The following is a 12771-nucleotide window of genomic DNA, read 5'->3' on the forward strand; positions in this document are numbered from 1 at the left end:
ACGTCCTGAGTTCAATTCCCAGCAACCACATGATGGCTCACAACCATCTATAATGGGATCTGGTGCCCTCTTCTGGCTTGCAGGCAGGACACTATATACATAATAAATACATCTTAAAAAAAAAAAAGAAAAGAAGAAAAGAAGGGAGGAAGGAAAGAAAGAAGGAAGGGAAGGACAGCTGTGTTTGGACTGGTGAGGTGGTTCAGTGGGTAGAGGCACCTGCCCATTGCCAAATCTGACAAGCTGAGTTCCATTCATGGGACCCACATCATGGAAGAAGAGAACTCACTTGTGCTATTTATTAAGCAGCGTTTTTTATACCGTTCGAGAAAAGCCACTATCAGAGTTTAGTAAGAGAGGAACAGAGGGGAATGCTTAGGCCTATGTGAAATGGTTGTGCAGGGGGAGAGAGAAGGGATAAGACGGAACCCGCTTTTTATAGGTTCCCCCACACATGCGCACATGGGCTTACATAGCTATGCCACATGTGCGCATAGATTACGTGATCACGCTGCGTGCAAATTACGTGATCACGCAGCGCACGGGCTACTTAGGACGTAAGGTCCTGGAATGACTAAGCCTCTTGCTTGGCTACTGGACAGAGCATGTTCGCATGTTTGGTCATGCAGCTGGGGGTGTGGCCAGGAATTCTATCAACTTGTCCAGGCTGTCCTCTGACCTCCACACATGTACACGCCACACGCATACACATACAAAATAAATAAACAATATATATATACATATACATCTATACATAAACAATATATATATATATTTTAAAGAAAAGAACATGCTTAATCCTTGCTGGGTGTGGAGAAAGGACCCAGAAACTGGGAGCTGGACTTGAGGAAAGAATATATTTGCTGCTGGGCCCCTCCAGGCCCTCCAGGCTTCTCTGGAAGAGGATCTGACCCAATGCAGCGTTCAGAACCTGGGGGCATCTGAACTGGAGCTAGTCCAGTACTTTGAACGTGAGAAGCACTTCACAGCTATGTGACTTGCTGCCACCAGGGCTGCTGGAAGTGCTCTCTCTGCCTGGCATGAACCCAGTACTTTCTGACAGGGCTGAGACTGAGTGACTTTTAGGGAGGTTAGTTGATGTAGTCTGAACTGGTTCAGCATGGGGGTATCTCGGTGAGACTCCTCACACGCACACTCTAAGTGAGCCCTGCAGAGATGCGTACATCACTGTGTCTGATTCCAGACCAGAAGCAGAAGGCAGACTTCGCACAGCCATTCCATCTTGTGTCCCTGGGAACCTCTAGGCCAGGACTTGTAAAGCCGTGTTTCAGAGGAAGGAGAAAGGTAGTCATCAATCCATCTACAAACCATGAGACCTGCAACAGTGACCTGGCTGCAAGCTCTGCTGGGGTAATTGTGGCACAGACATTGTGGGAGTAACCAACCACTCTCATTGGGTCTAAGGTGCTGTGGGATGTTCTGTATGGCAAATGTGTTGCTGATTGGTCAATAAATAAAACACTGATTGGCCATTGGCTAGGCAGGAAGTATAGGCGGGACAAGGAGGAGAATAAAGCTGGGAAGTGGAAGGCTGAGTGAGAGAGACACTGCCAGCCGCCATGATGACAAACAGCATGTGAAGATGCTGGTAAGCCACGAGCCATGTGGCAAGGTATAGATAAATGGAAATGGATTAATTTAAGCTGTAAGAACAGTTAGCAAGAAGCCTGCCATGGCCATACAGTTTGTAAGCAATATAAGTCTCTGTGTTTGCTTGGTTGGGTCTGAGTGGCTGTGGGACTGGCAGGTGAGAGAGATTTGCCCTGACTGTGGGCCAGGCAGGAAAACTCTAGCTACACTAAGGTCCACTTAAAGAAACAGAATCCATGCCTGACACTGCTTGAGTGGTTAAGAACCTGAGACTGGATAGGCCCTGGCCCTGGGGGAACACAAAGTACTATTTATTGTTCTGCTAAAGGAACATGGCAATAAGATGACTCCTAATGACCCTTTGCTATACCCGTAGATCAGTGACTTGCTCAGGCGGCATCAGAGAAGCTTCTTCTTGCAGTTGATGAGAATCAACTCAGAAACGCACAACTGGACAATGTGCAGAGAATGAGAGACTTTGGAATACTCAATTCTAAATAAATGGGATGTTTTCACCAACCCCCTCCGCTTGGAGCTTAGGGATCTGTTCGTAAGAAGAGGTGGAAAGATTGTAAGATCCAGAAGTGATGGATGATGGCAAGGAAACAGTGCCTTACAGACACAACAGGGCTGACCCACGTGTGTACTCACAGACTACGGCATCATATACAGGGCCTGCACGGGTTCAATCCAGATGAGGTCTCAGCATCAAGAAGGCAAGTGGACAGGGGCTCCCACCCTAACCAAGAAGCTGTCTGCGATTGATATCCACCGCCAAAGGAAAAAATCGTTTTCTCCAATGTAGTCTCACTATGTATATTAACCACAGTTCAGGGTAGGCCCCCTGCCCAGGAATAGCTGGCCAACATAAAACAAATTCAGTGGTACTTGGTGAACTTTTTTTTTTTTTTTTTAAGATTTTATTTGTCATATATCCAGTGTTCTCCATGCAGGAATGCCTACATGCCAGAAGAGGGTACCAGTTCTCATTATGGATGGTTGTGAGCCACCATGTGGTGGCTGGGAACTGAACTCAAGCACCTCTGGAAGAACAGGCAGCACTCTAAACCCCTGAGCCATCTCTCCAGCCCCTACTCTGTGAACTTTTTGTCTCATTTTGCTTTGTTTGGGAGTTTCTTGTCTTACTGGTCTTTTGGTTGTATATTATGGTTTCCATTTTTGTGTTTTGATAGATTTTTTTTTAACTTTTTGGTTTTGTTTATTCTTCAAAGAGAGAAAAAGAGTGTGGAGCTTGGGGAAAAGGAGTGTGGAGCTGGGTGGATGGGAAGATGGGGAAGAGCTGGAGGAATTGAGGGAGAGGAAAAATGATCAGAAAACACTGCATGACAAAGCAGTTTTCTTTTCCTTTCTTTTAAAATTATTTATTTATATTTATTTTTATGTATATTGATGTTTTGCCTGCATTTACATCTCTGTGAGGGTATTGGATCCCCTGGAGTTGGATTTACAGACTGTTGTAAGCTGCCATGTGGGTGCTAGGAATTGAACTTTGGTCCTTGGGAAGAGCAGCTAATGCTCTTAACTGCTGAGCCATCTCTCCAGCCCAAACAATTTTCAATTAAAAGAGAAAAAAGAAAAAGAAAAAAAGAATGGTTGTGAGCCATCATGTGGGTGCTGGAAACCAAATCCAGATCCTCTGCAAGAACAGCCAGTACTCTTAACTCCCAAGCCATCTCTTTATAGAACACTTTCTGTCAGGGGACCCTTTGCCTCACAGGGACCAGAGCAAAGAATGAGACACAAAGTTAATACTGAACCTTTTTATTGTGGGACACTAAGGCTGGCTGCAAAGGAGGATTCAGTGTGCCAGACAGGAAAAGACAAAGTACAGGCTTTCCTTCTACTTTAGGGACTTAGGAACCTTAATGTGTGTGCATGTGTGTGTGTGTATGTGTGTTTGATTTTTTTCTTTTTCTTTCTCTCTCTCTCAATCTTGTGAACTCTTTGTGACCTCTGATGAACACACCCCCCCCAAATCACAGAATCCTAATCTGTGAACATGAGTGTCTCTTATGAGGCTGGTGTAAAGATGAATTGATAGAATGCTTGATGGTGTGTGCCTGTTGTTGAAACACTTAGAAGGCTGAGGCAGGAGGACCGCAAATTCCAATCAGTTTGGTCTGTGAGATCCTATCTCAGAAAGCAAAAGCAAAAACAATGGTACCATAAGCCTGGTCAAAAGCTCCAGACTGAGGAGCTCACTGGCCCTCTGGGGAGTCTATTGCTGTCGTCTTGCTAATGGATGTGCTGCCTTCTAAATATTTATATTTGCACACAGATTAGTGCCGCCTTCAGTTTTGGCCAGGAAAGCTTCTCTCTGCAGTGGGCAGCAGTTAATGCAGAGACTCATCACTGGTCAGAGTGCTGAGAATAAGTGACTGTGGAGTCATCAGCCCTAAATAGGACACCTGTGTCACGCCTTTCTCCCAGGCTCACAGCACTTGGCAGGAGAGAAGAGAAAACACATAAGAGATGGTAGGATGGGGAGGCATGTAGTCGGAAGGTTTCTCGGGTCTTGCCTAGGCCCCTGCAGACCTGCAACCGCTTATAAAATAATCACTCAGAGGCTTAATATTATTTATAACTGCTCAGCCATTAGCTCAGGCTTATTACTGACTAGCTCTTACACTTAAATTAACCCATAATTCTTATTTATGTTTAGCTACATGGCTTGGTACCTTTTCTCAGTTCTGCCTTATCATCTTGTTTCCTCTGTGTCTGGCTGGCGACTCCTGACCTGTGTTTGCTCTTCCCAGAATTCCTTTAGTCTGCTCACTCCACCTATACACCTATACTTCCTGCCTGGCTACTGGCCAACCAGTGTTTTACTAAACCCATGTACAAGAGCATCATCCCACAGCAGAGGCACGCTGTGAAACACTGTCTTCGGGGTGTGACAAGGCTGTTGTGCCCCTGAACTCAGGTCAGCAGTAGTTACCTGCACGAGATCTGTACAAGACTGGGCCCCTTCATTCTATCACAGGTGGGGGAGGGGTTCATGAGGCCCCACCCCCTCTGAGGAACTATAAGCAGTTAGTGGTGGCTGGGGAGGGGACAATTATAGTTTCAACAATGTAGTCCACTGGTAAATGACCCTTGCTTGAGTAAATAATCTCAACTCCCTGCCCATGTTCATGCAGGTAATCCTAACTGAATGCATCAAGGGCTCTAGGTTTGGTGGGAGGAGGGGATAAGAAAGATTAGTGGGCCATTCACGGTGGTCCACGCCTTTAATCCCAGCACTTGGGAGGCAGAGCAGGTGGGTTGCTGCACAGTTGAGGCCAGCCTGGTGGTCTACATAGAGAGTTCTAGGACAGCCAGAGCTACACAGGGAGACCCTGTCTCATAAAACAAAAAGAAAGAAAGAATAATGGAAGTTATGTGTGTCGGCATACGCCTTTATTCTCGGCACTCCAAGGCAGAAGCAGACAGATCTCCGTGAGTTCAAGGTCAGCCTAGCTTGGGCAATGAGACCTTGGGCAACCTGCCTTCACTTTCTGCCTCTCTGTCTTTGTCTGTGCTGGGTAGTACAAATGGAATCATGTGATATGCAATCCTTTAACACTGGCCTTCTTATGGACCAAATCTTTTCAAGGTTCATTCATTCTGTAGCATGTATGAGTGCTTTCTTCTTTCATTTCATTCCTTTATTTTTAATTCTCTCTCTGTGTGTCTCTCTGTCTGTGTGTGCCTGTGAGTGCCTGTATGTGTGTGCATACATATGTGTGCCTATGAGTGTGTGTGCATGTGTGTGCCTTTGTGCCTGTGTGTGTGCATGTGTGTATGCCTTTGTGTGTGTGCCTTTGTGCCTATGTGTGTGCCTGTGTGTGTGTATGTGTGTGCATATGTGTGTGCCTTTGTGCCTGTGTGTGTGCATGTGTGTGCCTGTGTGTGTGTGCATGTGTGTGCCTTTGTGGCTGTGTGTGTGCATGTGTGTGCCTTTGTGGCTGTGTGTGTGCATGTGTGTGCCTTTGTGCCTGTGTGTGTGCCTGCGTGTGTGCATGTGTGTGTCTTTGTGCCTGTGTGTGTGCCTGTGTGTGCCTTTGTGCCTGTGTGTTTGTGCATGTGTGTGCCTTTGTGCCTGTGTGTGTGCATGTGTGTGTGCCTTTGTGTGTGTGCATGTGTGTATGCATGTGTGTGCCTTTGTGCCTGTGTGTGTGCATGTGTGTGTGTGCATGTGTGTGCCTTTGTGCCTGTGTGTGTGCATGTGTGTGCCTTTGTGCATGTGTGTGTGCCTATGTGTGTGCCTTTGTGCCTGTGAGTGTGCTTGTGTATGTGTACATGCGTGCACACCAGTGAGTGCAGGAACCCACAGAGGCCAGCAAAGGGAGTCAAATCCTCTGGATTTGGAGTTACAGGTGGTTGTGAGCTGCCTGAGTTGGTCCTGGGAACCAAACTGAGGTCCTCTGGGAGAGCAGGAAGTGCTTTTAACCAGTGATCTATCCCTGCATCCCCATTTTATTCCTTTTTATTTTTACAGACTGTTTTATTATATGACATACTCCATTTTGTTTATCCAGTCACTGTTTGCTGGACATGTGAGCTATTTCCACTTCCTGGCTATCATATGTACCGCCATGAAAATTCACGCGCATATCTTTGTGTGGACGTGTTTTCAGTTTATCTTGGTGTGCTGGTTTGAATGAGAACAGCTCCTATAGGCTCATATGTTTGAATACTTGGCCCTCAGTTGGTAGAACTGCTTGGGAAGGATTCCGAAGTGTGGCCTTGTTGGGGGAGGTGTGTCACTGGGGGTGGACTTTGAAGTTTCAGAAGTCCACACCATTCCTAGTCAGCTCTCTGTTTCTGCCTCCCACTTGCGGATCAGACGTAAGCTCTCAGCTCCTGCTCCAGAGCCATGCCTGCCTGCCTGCTGCCATGCTGCTCACCATGATGGCCGTGGACTCGCCCTCTGAAACTACAAGCCCCCAGTAAGCTCAAAAAGCTCTTTCTTCTCTAAGTGCCCTTGGTCATGGGGTCTCTTCACAGCAGAAGAACAGTGACTAAGACACTTGGGCACGTGCCTGGGAGTAGAGTTGCTCGGCTCGATGGTGACTTTGAGGAGGAACTGTGAGTGGGCACAATCATCCAGTTCCAACTTTTAACTCAGAACTTATCCTTCCCATCAATGACAGTTCCCACATGTCCTCAGTCACTACACAGAGTGTGGAGGCCACCAGACTCATGCAAGGAGAGGATTGACAGCAGGTGTGGGGAATAAGGTGACAAGTTAATCCGTCTTGGAGACTCTGGCTCTTGGCTTGTGTCCATGCTTCCTATTGGGGCTAAATCTTGAGTGTCTCTCTTTTTCATTTCTTTCTTCTGTCTGTTGGGTACTTTTGTTTTTGTTTTGTGTATATGTAGGGACACGGTCTAATATAGCCGACTGGCCTTGAACTTGCTATTCAGCTGAAAATGACCTTGAACTCCTGATCCTCCTGCCTCTACTTCCCAAGTGCTGTGATTATAGGTATGTACCACCATGCCTGGATCTCTCTCTCTGTTTTTTTTTGAGACAGGGTTTCTCTGTGTAGTTTTGATGCCTGTCCCGGATCTCGCTCTGTAGACCAGGCTGGCCTCAAACTCAGAGATCCACCTGTCTCTGCCTCCCTAGTGCTGGGATTAAAGGCGTGCGCCCCCACCACCACCCGGCGCCTGGATCTGTCTTACAATTCCTCTATGAACACCCAGCTCCCATCCGGCTCACTTCACTCCTGAGTATGGTGTGCCTGGGCCTCGCTATATATTCCTGGTGATGAGACACAGGAACTGTGAACAGAAGGAAGATGGTTTGCCATTCAGACAGCAACATGAGCAAAAGCTAAAACCTTCAGACACAATGTTGGTGGAAAACGCTTTGCATTTCGAAAGTTTAGCTTCAGTAGACAAAGGGAAATGTGGCCAGCCCTGAGTTCTTCCTGTGCATAGGGAAGTCAGTACGGCCCCTGCCCTGGCGTCCTCTGAAAGGCACAACCTGATGGTGAGGAGCCCCAAAGGCAGGCTCCCATTAAAGCAAGCAAGCAGGGGGCTGCCACATCTTACAGTTGGAGACTGAGGCGTGGAGGGGTCCAGTGATCTGTCTGGGGTGAGCATTTATCCTGTGTCACCTGCCACTGTCCTGGTTTTAGAACTGAGCCTTCCGATCATGAGAAAATTGAAGAACCCAGATCCGACAACTTCAAAAGCCCCCTCTGCTGAGTGACTTCCTGTCAAACCTGCCTAGTACATGAAAATCTGGGTCTTCAGCAAGAGAGTTCAGGGACTTCCTCTATTTTCTTGCCCCTTATCACTGAAGCAGAGACTAGCCAGCAAATAGCCCAGCCCCATCCTGGGTCTTCTTGCTGCCCCGGGGATTAAAGCCAGGGCTGAGCTCTGGAGAATTCCGTCACCACACCGTGTCTGCTTGGTCATCTTCCAGGGTTGTCTTAAGCTGGTCACCAACTTCCCAAGGCTGCAGCCTGCTCTGCTTCACTTGCTGGCCCATTGTGCGGACACCTCTTTCCCCTGGAGCTCATGCGCCGGATGGAGCCCACCGTGGACGCCCATCCCCGCGGACTCCACTCCGCTTCCTCTAAGAGCGACTTGACAGTGGGTTGCTTCAGTCTCTCACCGCGGCACACGCCAGCATCTCCTCCGGCCACACCCTCCTCGTACGTCCTCTGCCCTGACCGTGGCGCCCATCTCTTTTCTCTGTTGCCAGGCGAGGGCACCGTCTGTGGATGTTCCCCACTGCAGGAAGACATGCCCCTCTTTGTCTCCACCTTTCTTCTTCAAAAACCTCCCACACTGCTGCTTACAAGGGAACCACGTGTGAATCCACGTCCCTGACAATTTTCTAGGCACGCCTGTATGTTTCATTCAATCCTGTGCAGCCGACCTAGTTCCTCTTTTAACCAGAGCCTTGTGCATGGTAGGCAAGAGCCGCTGAGCAAAAGCCCCAGCCTCTGTCCACCTTTCGCTATCACAAGAACAGGCTGGTACTGTCAGTAAGCAGCCCCAAGTGACAGAAGCCGACTTCAGTCTACTTTTTTCTATGTCTCGGTATACTCTCATCTGACCTCAGGTTTCCACTCTCCAAGACCCTTGGCAGTGAGAAGAGTTAGGCCCACATGTGTCAGGAGACATGGAGGAAGCAGCCGAACAAAGCCAATGGCGTTACAGAAGCATTTTTTTTTTCTTTTTGTTTTTCAAGACAGGGTTTCTCTGTGTAGCTTTGGTGCCCATCCTGGATCTTGCTCTGTAGACCAGGCTGGCCTTGAACTCACAGAGATCCGCCTGGCTCTGTCTCCAGAGTGCTGGGATTAAAGGCGTGTGCACCACCACCACCTGGCCCGGAAGCAGTTTTTAAAATCCATATAGATCCCAGAGAAAAGAAGGTTAATGAGAAGGGATAGCACGGTGACCAGCCGCTGACAGAGACCTGTGCACTAAAAGCACTTACGGGAGCCTATGGTGTCAGCCAAGCAGATTTCCTGGGGGATGCTGGCTGCGGGTTTAGAACAAGTAGGCAGAAGTTCCAGGAATTGCCATAGTGACTGAGGTGGTCACTGTGGCTTATCCGCATAGACCAAGCAGAATGAGAGGCTCTGTGGGGGTCAAATAGGAGATGGTCACCAAGAGGCAAGTATCTGGATTCACCCACCGAGGAACTGGGAGGAAGAGGAGGGCAGGGCAGTACCCGGGCAAGCAGGCCCTGCTTCTGGGAAGAGAAGGTTAAACATGCTCAAAATGGATGCTGAGACATAGATCACAGGAATTCCAGTTGTTCTGACATGGGGCTGAAATCCTTCCACTCTGAAGTCCGGCATCTGTGAGCGGCCGTCCCCGGCCACAGGCAGCGTCAGCCCGGTGCTGTGCTTGGCTGTGCCTGAGCAAGTCCCTGTGCTGTGAGGACTTATCTGTGTGTGTCTGCCCTTCGTGAACCTGTACAGAGCCCTCTGGGGCAGGAGACTCTCATTCACGTGTCCATTTCCTGAGGGCTCTCAGCCCATGGCGCTCAGGCGGCCTTTGCCTGTGTGCTTGGCTCTGTGGGTTCCTGAGCTTTGGGTCATTATTCCTTTCTAAAATGAACAGACATACAAAAGCAAAGAGAGGGGCTTGGAGAGATGCTTGACAGTTAAGAGGACACACAGATCCAGTGTGGAAGACAGTTTGTTACAGAGTAAAGTGGGGCCCCTTCAAGAGAGGAGGGGGGTCAGTGGCCAAAAGGACGCTGAAAGTAAACAAGTTCTCACTGTTCTCACCGTGTTTCACCATGCAGGGTGGGGGTGGGGGTGGGGTGGGGGTGGGGCTGAAACCACAAACAGGGAGACAGAGATTGCTGGGTCATAGTTTATTCCAACCCAGGCTTGAGAAAATGGGGTAGGGACTGTCTTTTCTGAGGGGCGTTTTCCTATCTAGGCGACTGACAGGCCCTTAGATGATCTCTCTCTCTCTCTCTCTCTCTCTCTCTCTCTGTTTTTCAAGACAGGGATTCTCTGTGTAATCCTGGCTGTCCTGGAACTCACTCTGTAGACCAGGCTGGGTTCCAACTCAGAGATCCACCTGCCTCTGCCTCCTGGGTGCTGGAATTAAAGGCATGTGCCACCACTGCCTGGTAAATGAACTCTTTAAAAAATTATTCAGGCTTACTTGCTAGGCCTGTGCCAAGGGGTTGACAGAACTTGATTGGCCTTGGCTAGGGGTATAACTCAGTGGCAGAATGCTTGCCTAGCTTGAGTGATGATGCCCCAAGTAGGTTCCATCCCCAACACACACACACACACACACACACATACACACACACACACGCACACGCACACAGTTGGTCTTGTTAGCTATGTGCAGAAGTTAGAGCTCACTCGCTTTGGTAGTAGGTAGGGACTGTAGTCCATGTCTCTTTATAATACAGTTTCCATGAAGTGTTCCCACCCACTCCAGCTTGACAGTTTGACCAGAGCCTTGTGATACAGAGAACTCATTACAAGAGAACTTTGAAGAAGAGAGACACAGACCTGGGAAAAGCCCAAGGACGGTGGCTAAACAGAAGTCTCAATAGCACATGGCAGCTCAAGGCACTGCCTCACCTATTCATTCAACAATCATTTATGGCACGGCTACCCGGGGCCAGCTGTGAGGCCTTGCCGATGTTGACAATGTGGAGGTGACTCAAACATGGCCCCTGCCCAGTATGAGTTTAGTTTAGTGGAGGAGGCTTCCATGTAAACAGATAAATAACAGTGCAGGGTAATTAGAACCACAGTAGGAAATGGAGTACTCCACGGAATGTAGTTGAAGAGGTCGGCCAAGTGGAGAGCAAGGTGGGGTCAGGGTGGGACCGCCGGAGGCCACCAGGTGGCCTGAAACCAGGGGATCTGTGGTAGCTGGATTTCAAAGAAGGGAAGAGCAGAAGGTGAAAAACTGTAGGCCGCCACACACCCAAGCTGGGGAGTCTAGGCGATGGGAACAGAGTGGCCCCATCATTAACCTGGCAAAGTCACCTTTGCTTGTGAGGCTTGTGTATTTGTTGGAGCAGTTGAGGGCGAGCAGAAAAAGGAGTACTAGGGTGGTCTTTGTGATGAGACTCTTTGCTGCTCTGTATCTGTCGGCCTATTATGTTAAAAAGGCAGTAGAAAAGACTTTTCCTAAACAGGAAACAGATCTATCATTGTTTGGCAATACATTTATTTGGGCATTGTTGTTTGGGGTTTTGGTTTGCTGGTTTTCTGGCCAGCAACTCCAGTAAACCAGGCTAGCCTTGAACTCACAGAGCTCCACTGGCTCTGCCTCCTGAGGGCTGGTGTTAAGGGTGTGAGCCACCATGCTCTCCACCTCTCCCCTTTGTTACATAGGACAATGAGCACCTTTATCACATGAGCTACGGAGGATGACCTACTTGCCTTTCTGGGATTCGATCTTGCTCACAGACAACTCCAGCTCCTTGCCCTCTAGCACAGAGCCTTCTGCTCCACCACATGGCCCAGTCTTGAGGCAATGAAAGCCAGAAATGTGCCCTGTTGCAATGCTTCTCCAGAAGAGGAGAAAACTACTTCCTGCAGAAGGCATTCTTTTTCCTTTCACTGTATTTCTTTGGAATTGTCTTTGATCTGTTTTTGTTTAAAATCTCTTCCTCCTCAGGAGCCCCTTCCTCCAGGGGCAGAACGTACTGTGTGCACTGCCAAGTTCTCCACAGGGACCTTGTTGGATGCATTGTAGACAGCATCAATGATCCTTGATTTGCTAGTTCAACGCTCAGAGTCCCAGGAGAAGACCCTACATGCAATCTCGAGGCACCGGGTACTCCTGAAACCCGGACTGTGCATACGCCGTGAGGGTAAACTTAGTGTTGGCCGCAGGCTATCCCAGCTTACACTTCTGCTTCCTGAGGAGGGTTTTCCTGCTCCTGTCCTGTGACATTTGTGTTAGTTGTCTTTAGAGATACCCATTGATTGTCACTGGCTGAAAAGAGCCTCCCTCTTTTTTTTAAAAGATTTATTTCATTTATGAGTGTGTGATTGTATGACACGTGGATGGGACTGCCCATGGAGGCCAGAAGCGGGCATCCGATCTCCTGGACCTGGAGCTGCAGCTGGGAGCTGCCTGATGTGGTGCTGGGAACCAAACTCTGGGTCCTCCGGAAGGCACACTTACCTGCTGACATGTCTCCCCAGCCCCTGTTTGCTTTTTAAAGACGGGGTTTCATGCAGCCCAGACTAAGCAGCTGCAGGTGACCTTTACCAGAGGATACTCTTGCCTCAACCTTCCAAGTGCTGGAGTTACAGATAGGGGTCACCACAGCTAGATTATGTGGTGTTGGGAATGAGTCCATGGCTTTCTTCGTGCTCGGTTAGGCCAGCACTCTATCAACTGAATCTCAAAAGGGATTATCAAGGGCCGCTCTGTCTTGTAGGATAATTGTCCTGGTCATATAACACAGTATGTTATAGGACACATGAGCATGTTTCGACTTTAATCATTAACTGTTTTAACATTATTTCTGAAAATTCTCAGAGAAAGTGGTGTCGTCTTTACAAGAGGACTTGGAAGTCAAAATTCTTGACTCTTAGGGGCTGGAGAGATGGCTCAGTGGCTAAAGAGCACTGGCACAGCCATCTGTAGCTCCAGTTCCAGGGCATCTGATGCCCTCATCTGAACTTCAAG

The 12771-nt window shown here is 48.6% G+C and overlaps 1 pseudogene; it reads right to left on the reverse strand.

Moving 5' to 3' along the window:
* Positions 1–11502: 11502 nt before the first annotated feature.
* On the reverse strand, positions 11503–12056 carry LOC128125030 (40S ribosomal protein S8-like; annotated as a pseudogene).
* Positions 12057–12771: the final 715 nt, after the last annotated feature.

The sequence above is a fragment of the Peromyscus californicus genome, unplaced genomic scaffold, assembly GCF_007827085.1.
Source record: "Peromyscus californicus insignis strain IS unplaced genomic scaffold, ASM782708v3 Scaffold_4__1_contigs__length_199733344, whole genome shotgun sequence".
Lineage (NCBI taxonomy): Eukaryota > Metazoa > Chordata > Mammalia > Rodentia > Cricetidae > Peromyscus > Peromyscus californicus.